Source organism: Miniopterus natalensis, chromosome 15 (genome assembly GCF_054644295.1).
Source record: "Miniopterus natalensis isolate mMinNat1 chromosome 15, mMinNat1.hap1, whole genome shotgun sequence".
NCBI classification, from domain to species: Eukaryota; Metazoa; Chordata; class Mammalia; order Chiroptera; family Miniopteridae; genus Miniopterus; species Miniopterus natalensis.
The window spans coordinates 27,700,882-27,714,547 of NC_142095.1; the positions used below are offsets into that span (position 1 = coordinate 27,700,882).

At 44.1% G+C, this 13,666-nt stretch overlaps 1 protein-coding gene across 1 annotated transcript in view; it reads left to right on the forward strand.

The window, feature by feature from the left end:
• CLSTN2 (calsyntenin 2) overlaps window positions 1-13,666 on the forward strand; it is a 492,496-nt gene that overhangs the window by 13,690 nt on the left and 465,140 nt on the right. The window lies entirely within an intron of this gene.

A 13,666-nucleotide genomic window follows, 5' to 3' on the forward strand; every position in this document is an offset into this window, starting at 1 on the left:
ACTGATTTTTGTTGTTGTTTTTTTTTTGTTTTGTTTTTGATTTTGTTTTGCCAGGAGGCTCAGGAGCAGACCTCCTTGCACCAGAGGGTGGTCACAACAAAACCAGGTCTGTTGTGACCTCCTATTCTACCCATAGCCAGCCCAGGATGGGGAAGGGCTAGCCCTGTTCCCCACCCTCCCATTCCGCTGGATATGGAGCAGCTATCAATTTAGGTGGAACCTGTTACCAGTGACTTAGACTTAGGGGTCTCCTCCCCAGAGGGGAAGTGAACTCCAGACTGGGTCTTATAGCAGGCCTTGTCCCTGTCTTCAGCATGCAATGTCATCTGACTCAATAAGATGCAGGTTGAATAAAGACTAGACAGAGCCATAATATGTGGGGAGGGTGATTGTGTGTTCATAGAGAATGGTTGTAACAGACATCAGTGTCTTGCTCACATATCCTCTGATCCTGCCATTTTCATGCATTGAGGCTCAACTTCTAGCACCAGCACCCCTTTGCTTGTGGGCTTTCTGTGGCCACTAGACCTCTCTCTGCTTGATTATGTGGCAGGTTAGAAGTCCCAGGGAATTACACCAGGAAAGGTCCTCAACCAGTGAATGACAGGAGTTCTTTGATCAATAACCCCTCCATCACTTCCTCTTCCCTCAGGTGGGAGAAAATCTGCAGCTTTTCACATAGTGCCGCCCCCCCCCAGGTCCCCAGGAGGTCTGAGCTCTACTCACCCACAGTGGTGACTTTCTTCCACCCTTTGTTCCTGAGTCACATCTTCACTGTCCTACTGCTCTTTCCTGAGATCACGTCCTAGATAAACTACCTGCACTCTAATCCTTGTCTTTCTGAGGGAACCCAACCTGGGAGAGGGTTGAACAGGAGAAGATATTTTATAAAGTACTTGCTATGCTCTCTCTGGACTCTTCTTCTATTCTCCCCCCCCCCCCCCCGAGTAAATATTATATTTCAGGGTCTGAACTTGGGGATTCCTTTGCACATGCTTGGCAGTTGTGAGGGGACGTTTGGAGGGCCCTGCTTACCCCTGACAGGTATCTCCCTTCACTGAACCTTAGGCACTCATGGGAAGCACTTATTATATTTTCCTTCACACCCACCCGGGGTCGGGAGGCTGCTGTGCAACAAACACACTGCAGTGTTCTGCAGCAGGGGTAAGTACTGGGACTGGCAGTGGGGGTGACTTTTACTCTGGGCCCAGCACTCTGAAGGCTCCTTGAGGGCAGGGTTGCCCCAGCTCCTTCCCCAAGATCTGGGCTAAAGCAGGCATTGGTCCTCCTGAGGTGAAACGAGTTGAATTAGGCTGAGTGCCTGCAGCACACATCATCCACGCATCAGGGGGAACACTTGGCGCCTCTGATGGCAGCCAGATTTCTCCAGTGTCTATTTTCAGCATTTTTCCCAGAGCACCTATAAGTGAACTTGCAAAGCAGTTCCCTCCATCTGCAGTGCTTCCTTCTCTGATGTGGAACAGCCAGCAGAACTAAAAATCTATCCCTACACGCACCTCCTCTTGCCCATGGGTCTGAATTACTGTGGTCATGCAGTTATTTCAGGTAAGGCACTGAAAAATCTGATTGATACAAATTCTGCCCTTTCCCTGAGAGACTTAATGCACCAAGCCATTGTCAGCTGAGACGTTTGATGTGAATTAGTCCAATGGCTTGGCTTTAGTCACATGTTTCCACTCAAGTGGATGGGATTTAGTATTTTTTATTTTTTGACAGCCAAAGGACTTTATTTCAGAGATGAGTGTTATCAGCATATAGAATAAGGTAAATATGCCATCTCAGACACTGAGTACAACATCTGATTTATTTAAAACATTTTCTTAATTCTGGGTGGTGAACTGATGTGTGGTGTATGAAACCTGATTTGATGTATAGATCCTGATTATGCCACTAAGCAGGTATGGGATCTTGGAAAAATTGCATCACTTCTCTGGGAGTCAGATATCTCATCCCTAAGATGAGTATATTAAATCCTAGCTCAGATGCTGTTATAAAGATAAAGTAAGCCAAGGACTTAAAAAACTTGGCATACAAAATGCCAGTGTTCTGGTTATTATTTCTGCTGCCTAACAAATTACCCCATACTTAGAGATGTAAAGCAGCAACCATTTTATTATGTTCATAGAACCTGTGGCTCAGGAATTTAGACAGGAGGAGGGGGATAGCTTGTCTGTGCTCCACAATGCCCGTGGTCTTGAATGCCTGGGGGTTGGTTGGGATCATCTGGTGGCTTCTTCACTCACATGTCTGGTGCCTGGGCTAGGATGACTCAAAGATTGGGCTCAGCTGGAGCTACTGACCAGAGCCTGCACATGGCGTTTACATGTGGTTCAGCTTCCTCCCTGCATAAAGAACTCAGGAGAGTCTTCTTACCTGGTGGCTTAGGCGTCCAGTTCACAAAGTGGAAGCTGCAAGGCCTCTGGGGACCCAAGTGGGTCTCTCTCCTAAAGTCATCTAGAAGCAGGCCTTTTTTACCCAGGTATTTCTCTCACTAGATGATGACTTGCATTTTTTCCTTGATTCTGTTTGTCCATGACCTTGGCCTTATCCTGTCATGGCCAAGAGAGAAAGGATGGGAGACACTCTTTTTCTGGGCAGTAAGTCTAGAGCACACTCTATGAGGGGGTTCACATGCAGGGTGGGAACTCTAAAGGAAAGATGGGTCCCTGTTGGAGGTTAGACTCAAGGTCAATGGGAAGGGGTGATGACAGGGTGGTAAGAACCTGAGGAGAGTTACTCTCATTCTTGAGACTTGACCCATATCAGCCCAGGTCATCCTCACAGGGATTCCCTAAGGTGGGTCTCCTAACTTCCCCATTTTATAGTTTAAGAAGCTGAGTCTCTGAGAGCTTTACTAAGTCTATAAGGAGTGGTATTGGGACTTAAAGCCAGATCTGACTCCAGAGCCTATGCTCTTAATATTGTCATGGTATGCAGCTCCTCACTTAGAGACACACCTTCATCTTTTCCTTCCCCCCTCCCTCCCTCCCTCCCTCCCTCCCTCCCTCCCTCCCTCCCTCCCTCCCTCCCTCCCTCCCTCCCTCCCTCCCTCCCTCCCTCCCTTCTTTCCTCCCTTCTTATTAAATTTATTAGGGTGACATTGATTAATAAGATTATGTAGGTTTCAAGTGTAGATTTCTATGATGCGTGATCTGTATATTGCACTATGTGCCCACCACCCAAAGAGAAATAATCTTCTGTCACCATATATTTGGCCCCCTTTACGCTTTACTACTCTCCCCACCCCCTTCCCTATTTATTACACATTAAACATTCTCCTTGACTCCATTTTGTACTCATGAGGGCAAGAGTCTTCTCATCTTGTATTCTCCTCCTATGCACATGGGAATCCCTTAGAAAACAGTTCTGGGGCTTGGCGGAGAGGCCACCACCTTCTTTCAGGGGCCTAGCATGACGATTGTCTTGTTAGCCACACCAGCTAGGCTCCAGTGGATTGAGAGCAGGAAAGGTATTGTTCATATCATACTCTCCAAAGGAAGTTTTGTTCTAGTTTATTCTGAAGTATTGGTTTTGAAATTGAAACACAGAAGGTCTACTAAAAGGATGTCCCATTTGGAAAGGGCTCTCTTTTCTTTCCCGTTTTCAGGTTAAAAGCAATAACTATAAACCAAACAGAACTGAAACCCTCCAAAGATTATTGTGAATGGCTCTGACAAGTTAAAGCTGTTGGATAAATGCAGAATTTACATGACAAAAACCTGAGCACAAGGCTGATTGTCATTCCCCAGTAATAAGATTCTCTGAAAAGCTAAAAATCTTAATTTAAAAAAAAGCCACACATTAATTTATTTTTGCTGGTAAGTGTCCTTTTACCTTGGGAACCACTCAGGTAGAATATTGCCCTCCCCAAACTTAACTTTGCCACAGCTGGATCTGCATCATCCTTCTCTCCTCACCCCACATCCTCTTCTCGGTTCAGCAGGTTGCGTGGAATGTTGAAGGCATTGTCCAGAATTGTCCATTGGAGAGAGAGTTCTCTGCCCTCAAGAAGATTTAAGTTTTGATAGGGAAACTAACAATTTAACAGATTAAAACATTTAATAATGATTCTGGACAGGAGGGAAACGCAGGCATTGAATGAGGCTGGAGAGTCAGGGCTGGTAGAGGTGATCAGGGGAGGTGATAAGGCGAGGTGATGCCTTCTTTGAATGGGAGGCTTTGGGGCCACCCATCTCTCCAGCCTCATCTTCTATGGGACTGTGCCAGCTCCACTGACACTTAGACTTCAGGGGAGGACCCAGGTCTTTCACCCTCCAGGCAACACTGCTTCCTGTCCTTGCAGGACCTGGGATGCCCTGGTCTCCTCCCTACCCCTAGCCTCCATCCCAATCTTCACCAGTGGACAGAAATCAAATATCCTCATATGGTACTTTTCTATGAAACTTTACCTTTCTCTTCCCACAATTATCTCTGACTCTAACCTGTACACACCTCAATTAGAGTTCATGCAATCCTTACCTTTTTTTTTTTTTTTTTTTAATTTGAAAAACTGGATGTGCCTACCAGATAATAAAGTCAGTAAAGGGGCAAGGTTCATGTCACAATTCATCTCTGTTTCCCGGCACCTGGTAATTAACTGTTGACTGGGCAAAGGAATGAATGAACGTTGATTCAATGAGATACTGTGGAGTGTGTAGACTGAGGGTTTTGGAGAGGGCAAATGATGTCGGGGAAAGGCCCAAAGTCAGCAGAGAGCTTGTGCTGTGTCACGCACAAGTTGAAACTAGCCTTTTTCCCATGGGCTTCCATCTGAAGGCCTGGGGAGAATGGGAACTCCTTTTCTAATGCTGGGCCCCACCACCCTGAGCTAGGGGGCTGGGCTAAGGCAGGAAACCTGTTCAGGCACAGGCAGTCTCAGAAACACCAGGGGAGCCCTCCTGTCACTCATCAAAGACAAGTACTTTCTCTTGTTTTTCTGATTCTTTTCTTCTGCTGAGTTACTGCATGTGAGAAGCTGCTATCCACCCACCAGTGGGGGACCCTGTGTTTGCTATTGATCCACACTGCTCATGCAGCCAGGGCTGTACAGAAACAGAGCTTAGCCAGGACTCCCAGGCTGCTTGTTCTCCTTCACAAGGAGGCCCTGGGCCAACTCTCACTCTGAAGTCTGGTCAGAGCAAGTACCTGCTCCTGCTTGATTTGCAGTCTGGATGTGGTTTTGCCCTGGATAGGGATATGACCACCAGAACCCTTGCCTCTTGTCTCCTAGGAGCCTGGGGCTGCGGAACTGTCAATGAGGACCAAGAATACTGACAGCCTACTCTTGGGAGGGCTTATTGGCCACATGGTGTACGTGTCCACCTGCAGCACTTGCCCAGGAGCTATGGGAGTGTATTATGTATGCTCATTTTTTCCTAGCTTTATTTCTCTGCTGTGCATATTTCCCCTTCCTCTGCCTCAGTAATTACTTTCCCCCTTTGGCACAAGCATGCATTTCTATATAAAAGACTGAAATCCATTGTAGAATGTGATGGAGCATTATTGGATAAAGTAATAAATTTGATTTCTATCAGAGTGATATGAGAAACTTGAAGACACAGCTGGCCGTGATATACCAGGTAGGCTGGGAGAATGAGCATTGGGGAAGGGGGATACACTAAGAACCTGCAGAGAAACACAACTGGCAGCCTGTGCTCCTTCTAAGGGGTGGGTATGTCGCTGTAGAGCCTGGATTAGACAACAGTCTCATGCAAAGGAAACCCAACATATCTGGGAAATAAGTCCTCTGTGAAGCATTGTGCCGTCCCATCAATGTGACATCACTGAATACAGACTTGAGAAGTGACATGCATAATCAGTTTTGTGAGCTGTTCTGAACCAGCTCAGCAAACTGCCACACTATTTTCACCTCCTTTTTCCCCTCTTCTCCGTCTCACCCTACTTCAGATGCCTGCTAATGTGTCTCCTCACTGTGTTTTCAGTCTCTTTCCCCTTCCAGGCATCCTTCACCAGATCTGAACATATAAGCTTCAAATTAAAAAACAATGGGAGTTTCCCATTGCTTAGAATAATACCAAAGTTAGAGTCTTCTTGGCATTGATCATGGAGGACATGGCCATGTCATCTCTGTACCTTAGCATTTCTCCCAGGCTGAACACTGGGCTTGAACTACCAAGAGACCAGTACCCACCTGCTGACGCTCTTGACATTTTGCCTTTCTTTTTATTCTATACCTTCCATCACTTCAGCTGTTTTAAGTATTCAACCATTTTAGAATATTTGCTTGGTGTGCTATGCAGTGATGAGCATGTAAGAAACTAGGGGCTGATTTAGCTTTGCATCTGGGTGCTGAGGGATTCTTGAGATAGGGGGCATGTCTCCTCAGTGTGTCAATCATCTTGGGTTGTTGCAAAGGCTCTTGTGAAATGTTATAGTTTAGAGGGTCACATCTTTGGTTTTGAAAAACTTAAGATTCTCTTGGATATATGTTAATTTAGAGATTATCTATTCAAATATATATCTGTCCCTTTGCCTAATGGTTAATTTAACCTTTTCTTCTAAAAATAATAAGAATTTACCAAAATTTCTGTCTGGGTTGAGCAGTAGAGATACAGGGAAGAGCAGGACATGGTCAAAGTTCATAGATTATTGGATGACCCTGGAGTCCCAGTACTTCTGCCAGTTGTTCATCTAGAGAGCCAAGTAAAGAGTCCCAAAAGTAGTCTTAGCAAAAGTCCTACCAACTTACCATCCACCTCCCTGCACTGTATTTTGTCAGTGTTTTGATTAAAATAGGAGATAACTCTGAAAAGCTGACTGTATAACATGATATGGTATTATTATTAATTTATGCCATAACTGTGTTTGTTTGTAATGTGTGTCTGTGTACGTGTGTCCGTGTTCATCCTTGCACCCTCAGCTCTTTTCTGGATACTATGGCAAGGTGGGGTGGGAGTAACAGGAGAGGCATAAATGAAGGAAAAGATCCCACCTCTACCTCCAAGGAGCTTATACTAAAAATGTGGATAGAAGTGGAGTTTTAACAAGGCATAGAACAAACTTAGGCGACAACATATGGTGTTCATCAGTTGGTTCTCTAGGTGATCTAAAAGTGGAGAGGGAACGTGAATTCAAGTTGTAGCGTGACAATTTGCAGTGAAGATATTTCTACATTTTCACAGATGCGAGGATTAGAGAAATGCAATCTGGTTTTTATCTTTATAGCAGGGCTTGCTTTTTCAAGAAATAAGAAAGACTAGAGGATTTCCTTGAATATGGCTTGTTTTATTTATTTTATAATTTAAAAATGCATCCTCCTTGTAGAAAATTAAGGAAATGCATAAAAATAGTAACATTTTAAAATTTGCATTAAAAGATTAAAAATTACCTATATTCCACATCACTCAGAGATAATTCTAAATGTATTTCAGAGATTTTTCTATGCATATTTTTACATAATTTAATTTGTACCATACATACAATTTATACCTTACTTTTTTCACTTAACATTATCATGTAAGGATTTTTCTAGGTTATTAAAAACTCCTCATAAGCACTTTAATGGCTACATAATATTTCAATATGTGAGTGTACCATAATTTATTTGAACAGTTATTTTGTCACTTATAGTAGTGGTTTTCATTATAAATAATTCTGCAGTGAGGATTTTGTACCTCTTTTTATGTCCTCCGGATACAGCCTAGAAGAGATACCAATGGATAGGATATTTTAAGGTTCTTGATAAGTCCGCCGCACTGCTTTCCAAGAGGGATCTATTTATATTCCTATTTATATTCCTCAGTTTCTCTACCCTCTACTATAGTTTTCTTAACAAGCATAATTAGCATACTGTAAACTGCACATATTTAAAGTGTAGAATTTGATAAGTTTTGTCATACCTATACACCCATGAAGCCATCATCACAACCAAAATAATGAACCAATCCACAGCCTCCAAAATTTTCCTCCTGATTCTTTATACTCTCTCTCTGCTGCTCTTGCCCACCTGGCTCCCACCCTCACAGACAACCACTGTTCTGCTTTCTGTCCTGTAGGTAGTTGATGTTTTATAGAATTTATATAAATGGAATTATTCAACATATACTCTTCTTTTTGTCTGGCTTTCCCATTCCCCAGGATAATTATTTTAAGATTCATCAGTTGTAGCTTGTATAAATAATTCATTCCTTTTTATTGCTAAATAGTATTCCATTTTATGGTGACCCATAATTAGTTTGTCCATTTAGCTCATGGGAATCTGGTTTGTTTCCAAATAAAGCTGCTGTGAACATTCATGTACAAGTCTTTAGTGAACATGTGTGTTAATTTCTCTGGGTTAAGGAATGGAATGGATGAGTCATATGATAGTTTTATGTTAACTAACTAGCACCTTTGGTTAGTAGTAATTACCTTTTAGGATAAAATATTGATTCATTATAACAATATTTAATTAACAGAGGCCTCTTCCTGTTACTCTTTTAGGTATTCAGTGGAGAGTAGCCAGGAGGATGCTCTGTGCATACAAGGGCTTCTTCAACCCCTGCTCCCCACATGGGGTCTAAAACCCCAGCTCTACTCAGGATACCCCAGACCCCTCCCCATTTTCCTCAGAAAAACAGCCTCAGGTCCTTCTGGTCTTTGATTGGAGTGTTCTGCTAGGATTCAGCTTTTATTCTCTTTACTATACTTGTGATAAAATGACCTCCTCTGCCAATGGTATCACTTCTTTTCCCGCTTCTACATCCATTTGCCTTTCGAATATCAGGAGTGGGGTGTAGTAGGTGGAAATAACTGTAGTGCAGGCCTGACAGGGAATTCCATGAAGGCAGACTGGCTTTCCTTGTTTGCTGTCTTGAGCATGAAGAGACATTCAATAGAGAATTGTTGAACAAATAAATGTACGAATTTATTTAATAAGAGAAAAACTAATCATGGGCAGCAGTCAGAGGAGGGAGTGATCTAAGAAGTCTTCTTTGAAGCAAGTGGCACACTTGTGAGAAAATAATGCTAGATAAAATATGAAATGTTAGATTGTGTGTTTCAGAGAGCAGAAGTAGCAGAAAGGAACCGCATTTCTTGTTCTAGAGACTTTCCATACACCCTAACATTTAATGCTAACAAGCATGTAGGCTGGAATTATCATCTCCATTTTTCTGATGAGGTGACTGAGATGCAGAGTTTAGAAAACCTGCCCAAGGTCCCAGCTAATAAGGAGCGAGATGAGAGAGTACTCTGTATATACCCTCTTTGAAGGACTGGGATATGCCTTGAAGTGGAAAGAAAAAGGGTAAGTGTTGTGATTCACCTGCTCTTATTCCATTAGTTCTGTAAACATGAGCCCTTGTGCTCTGCAGAGGAACTTGCTGTGGCTGAAAGGTTCAACTCCCCTCTTCTCTTCTTCCTGGGAGCTGGTTATCTATTCCCACTGAAGCAGTCCAGGAAAACCCAGCTCACACATAGCCCACCCTTGGACCCTGCACCCCAGCATATCTGGGGTTATTTAGGATCCAGGAATATGGGCAGAGATTGATATTGTCTCCATACTAGCCTTTTCTCATTCTTTCGTGATTCTCTCCGAGTCACCCACCACATGAGTCTAAGGAGGAGAGTTTCTGATACGTCTTTGCAGACTGTCAGTTTTTTGCTGGTTTCTCTGTTTGGGAACTGCAGTTATATCCAGAAGGCCTTTGCTCCTTGGCTTCACATTCTGGCCTGTGGGAAGGACGATAGCTGTGGTTTGTGTGCCTCTCAATATAATTTGTCAAGGAACTCTTCCTGGACAGCATCTGGCATGTTGCTAGGGCGGGTGCTGGAGTAGGCCTTGCCCTTGAGAGAAGTTCATCTGTGTGGCCCAGGACTGAGTGCAGTACTTGGCACTTACTAGTAGGAACTCAGCAGATACTGGGGTGAATAACATTGCTGGTGGGCTTGGATGACATTGCCAAGGCAGGCCTGGGAGCTTTCTCACCCACTCCTTACACAACTTCACCTTAGGGCAGAGGCTTCCCAATTTTCTCAGCTCACAGAACCCTTTGTGTCCCAGTAATTTTTTTGCAGTGCCCCTAGGCCAAAAATACCCAGAAGTTCCACTTATTAAATAGCTTGGTCCCCAAACCTTAATAACTATTTATGTTTTAACCACTTAGTGCCTGTAGGGTTCTAAACAATGTCTCAGACCATGGAATCACATTGGACACTACCATCTTCATGTTTTGTTCCACATCGATTTTCACACAGTTCTTGTCTTTTTTCACAGTGTTCCTGAAAACCAAGATTCATAAAGATGTGGCATCATGGAAGGGATGCAGCAATCTAGTGTTGAAAGTGAACTACCTAGAGCTACATGTTTGCATGGTGTCCAACAGATGTCTCTGTAGTTCCTTCAAAAATCTGAAATACTCAGTGGCATCCCTGTGCGATTGAGTTTGCTGTGGCTCCCCATGCTGCCTCTGCACACAGTTGGGGAACCATGGCCATAGTGTCACTGTTCTCCTTCAGCTCACCTAAGTGTTTGTTGAATGCTGACAGTGTCCTCTGTCTCAGGGATGGAGCTCTGCAGAAAGTGCTCCCAAGGGTCTCCTTGTCTAGAGGGACAACTGTCACAATATAATCCAGTCTGGGCCATGCTGGAGGTTGGTGCAAGTGTTATGTATGGCATAGGAAGACCATGTTGCATCTAAGGGAGTGCATGATGAAATAAGATCGTATGAATATGGTGCAAGTACATGTTCTAATCCAACTTGGAGAGCCAGAGGAAGCTGCAGCGTGGAGGTTTCAAAGTATGAGCTGGAGGGGAAAGGGAGAGAGCATTTAGGGATGAAGGTGCTGCTGTGTGTCAGCACCCAGTATAGGGTCAAGCCACCCCAGAGGAACTCAGGGGAAGGCTGTGGAGTTGGATGGAAAATCTGCACTTCTGACCTGAGATACCTTCTCAAGAGGGAGTGAGACAGACTCATGCACTGAAGGGCTGTGTCTTCTCCCTAGAACCTGTGGGCTGTGCACCTCAAACCTTTCCTGGGGTGATTTTCTTCTTTCTTTCTTCATTTTTATTTAAACAGAAGAGAAATGCATTTTCCCAGTGCCATAAACCACTGTTTCCAGGAGGTTTAATTTCACCTCTCAGCCAGACATCGTTGGCAGTTGTGGATGCTTTGCTTCTCTTCTATCAGGGAATGACCTGCTTGTCCTTCAGAACAGCAAGTTGACAAATGCCATCTGATGTTTCTCCCAGGCACCCCCATTCATCTTGATGGCAGGCTTTAGACCATGGTTGATATTTTACACTTTGGGAGTTTTCTTCAGTGACTTCATTTCATGTGTTTTTTATTTTAGTGCCACCCTCTCTCGGTCCCCAGAATGTTTACACAGTGTCATTTGGTGAAGAAAATGCACTTCCATAATTCTGTTCAAAGGCTGTTGAAAAGAATTAATGAAAAGCTCTATCATTTACACAAGCCCGGTTGAGGGCAGTAGCTCTGCAGGTGAAGGTTTGGCATCGATTCACTCTTTGAACAACAGAGCTTTCTGAACTAACCCCTCTGCGCTGGTATATCAGGCAGCATCTCTCACAACCTCTGTAGTGGCCCAGAAGAGAGGCAGAGGGGCAGAAAGGTAGAATTTGGACTTGTAAGCAAGCTGTGAGTCTTGTGTAGTTCTGGGAAGAAGCCAGGCTGATCTGTTCTACTCATGTGCTCCTCCCAGGTGCGGAGAGAATGACGTCCTCCACACCTGGGGCGCGGGCTTCTGGGTCATGGTCTTGGGACTTCTGCTGTGGTGAGCATTGAGGGAGAAGATGGGTGGGTAAATGATAATGCCCCACCCAGACTCGAGGCAGGGTGGCTAACTCTGTTATATATTATCAAGAGACAGGGAAGCAAACACATTCTTAGAGTGTCAACCTCAGGTCTGGCTCAGCCCTCTTGAGAATCAGGGAATGCACCAGAGCTTAGCTTGCTTCCATTATGGGGACCCATCCCTTCCTCTTGCAGGAGCCCAGAGCCCTCACCCAACCTCCTGTTTTCTCCAGCAACCTCCTGCTTCCTTCTACATCCTCCTAAAGCCCCAGTATGCTCCAGTAGTATTCTGAGGTCCGCCCATTCACTCACTACCTGCAATAACCATTCCTGTCTCTCTTGCTCCCTTCTTCAAGATCAACTTGCCCTGATGACCTGTTGGACAGAGGTTTGATTATTGGCCTATTTAAGTAGTGTTCCTTTGTTTACCTCTTGAATGTGTTGCTACTCTATTAACACTGGCTCCATGGAGGACAATTAGGTGCTGGAAAGGTTGGAGCTTGGGCCACATTGCACTCTCATGGTTTATTTATTAATTACTTTGTCTCCCACACTAAAGCATGAGATAGATAGCTATGTACCAGATCCTGACTGGTACATAGAGTTTGTTGATGGACTGAATGAGTGAAGGGAAGGTGCTCAGAATCAGAACTGTGGGTGAATCATTTTTTGGATCTGTTTGTGTAGAGTGGCAGGCCCCAAATCAGAGCCTGGGGAGATTAAAGAGAAGGGTCCCTAATAAGAGTGAGGCAGGGGTCAACATCTCACTATTTAGCCCTGCTCCTAAGCTGTCCCTACTGGGAAACTGGAGTGTAAATCAGGAGAGAGAAATGTATAGGGGCATAGACATATGTAAGTGTGTTGAGAATGGAGGAAGTCTGCAGCTTATTAAGGTTTTGTGTGATAAACTGCTGCCCTCCTTGGTAAAGGATCTTGGTGGGGCTGGCCTCCATGCTAGTGCTCATGAACCTGCCCCTGGTCATGGCAGAAGTAAGGTGCTGACTTGGAAGCCACAGAGATGACAGATGAATGGGATGGATTTCAGGAACATCAGAATAAAGGCTACTTTTGAGAGATCTTATGAGTAAGAGGCCTCCTGCAGCTCTACTGCCTTTTTCTGTGACTGGTCCAAACAGCAGCCTGCAAATCGGCCTTGTCTTCTAAAGTTGTACCCATTAAGATGTAATGAATTCAGTTGGTTATACCTCCACCTGATCTCCTAGGTATTGAGGTCAGATAAGAAGTGGCTAGCAGTGGACATTGTCATCTTCCAGCTGCACCTAAGCAACAACCAGGCTTCTGAGGAAAGACCACCAGAGACTGGTCATGGCTGTCACTCACATCTGTCCTTTAGGAACAAGCCAAGAGAATTTGACATTTGGGATTCAAGATAGCTTCAGGAAAAAGTCCCATATATTCCTTGGGACCCTTAATGTGCTTTATCTATGATTTTGTTTCTAATACTCTGAGAACCTTTGTGTCTTCCCCCTGCTTTAAAAAGGCTCTTTTGTTAATAAAAGTGGTTGCTGATTTATTCTTTGACTGACAAATGAGAACTCCCAGTTTCCCAGGAATAAAATATTTTAATTGTGTTTTCAGGTTATGGCAAATAGCTATTCAAAATGAAAAAATTTTCCCTATGTTTTTACGAATCTCTGCTAATATTTACACTTAATAACATGCATGCAGCAACAACCCATTTGTCAGTTGGTCATTTTGCCAAATGGTCCTGCTGGTCCTGTTGAAGTGAAGAGAACCACATGAGATGATTTACACCTTAGGCCCCATAGTCTCACATTTAGGTTCGTTGAAAATGGAAAAGTGAATGCAGGGTGTTGGGTCTGCTGAAATATTTTGTAACACAGGATCCATGCTGTGTGGCTCTTGGCAAG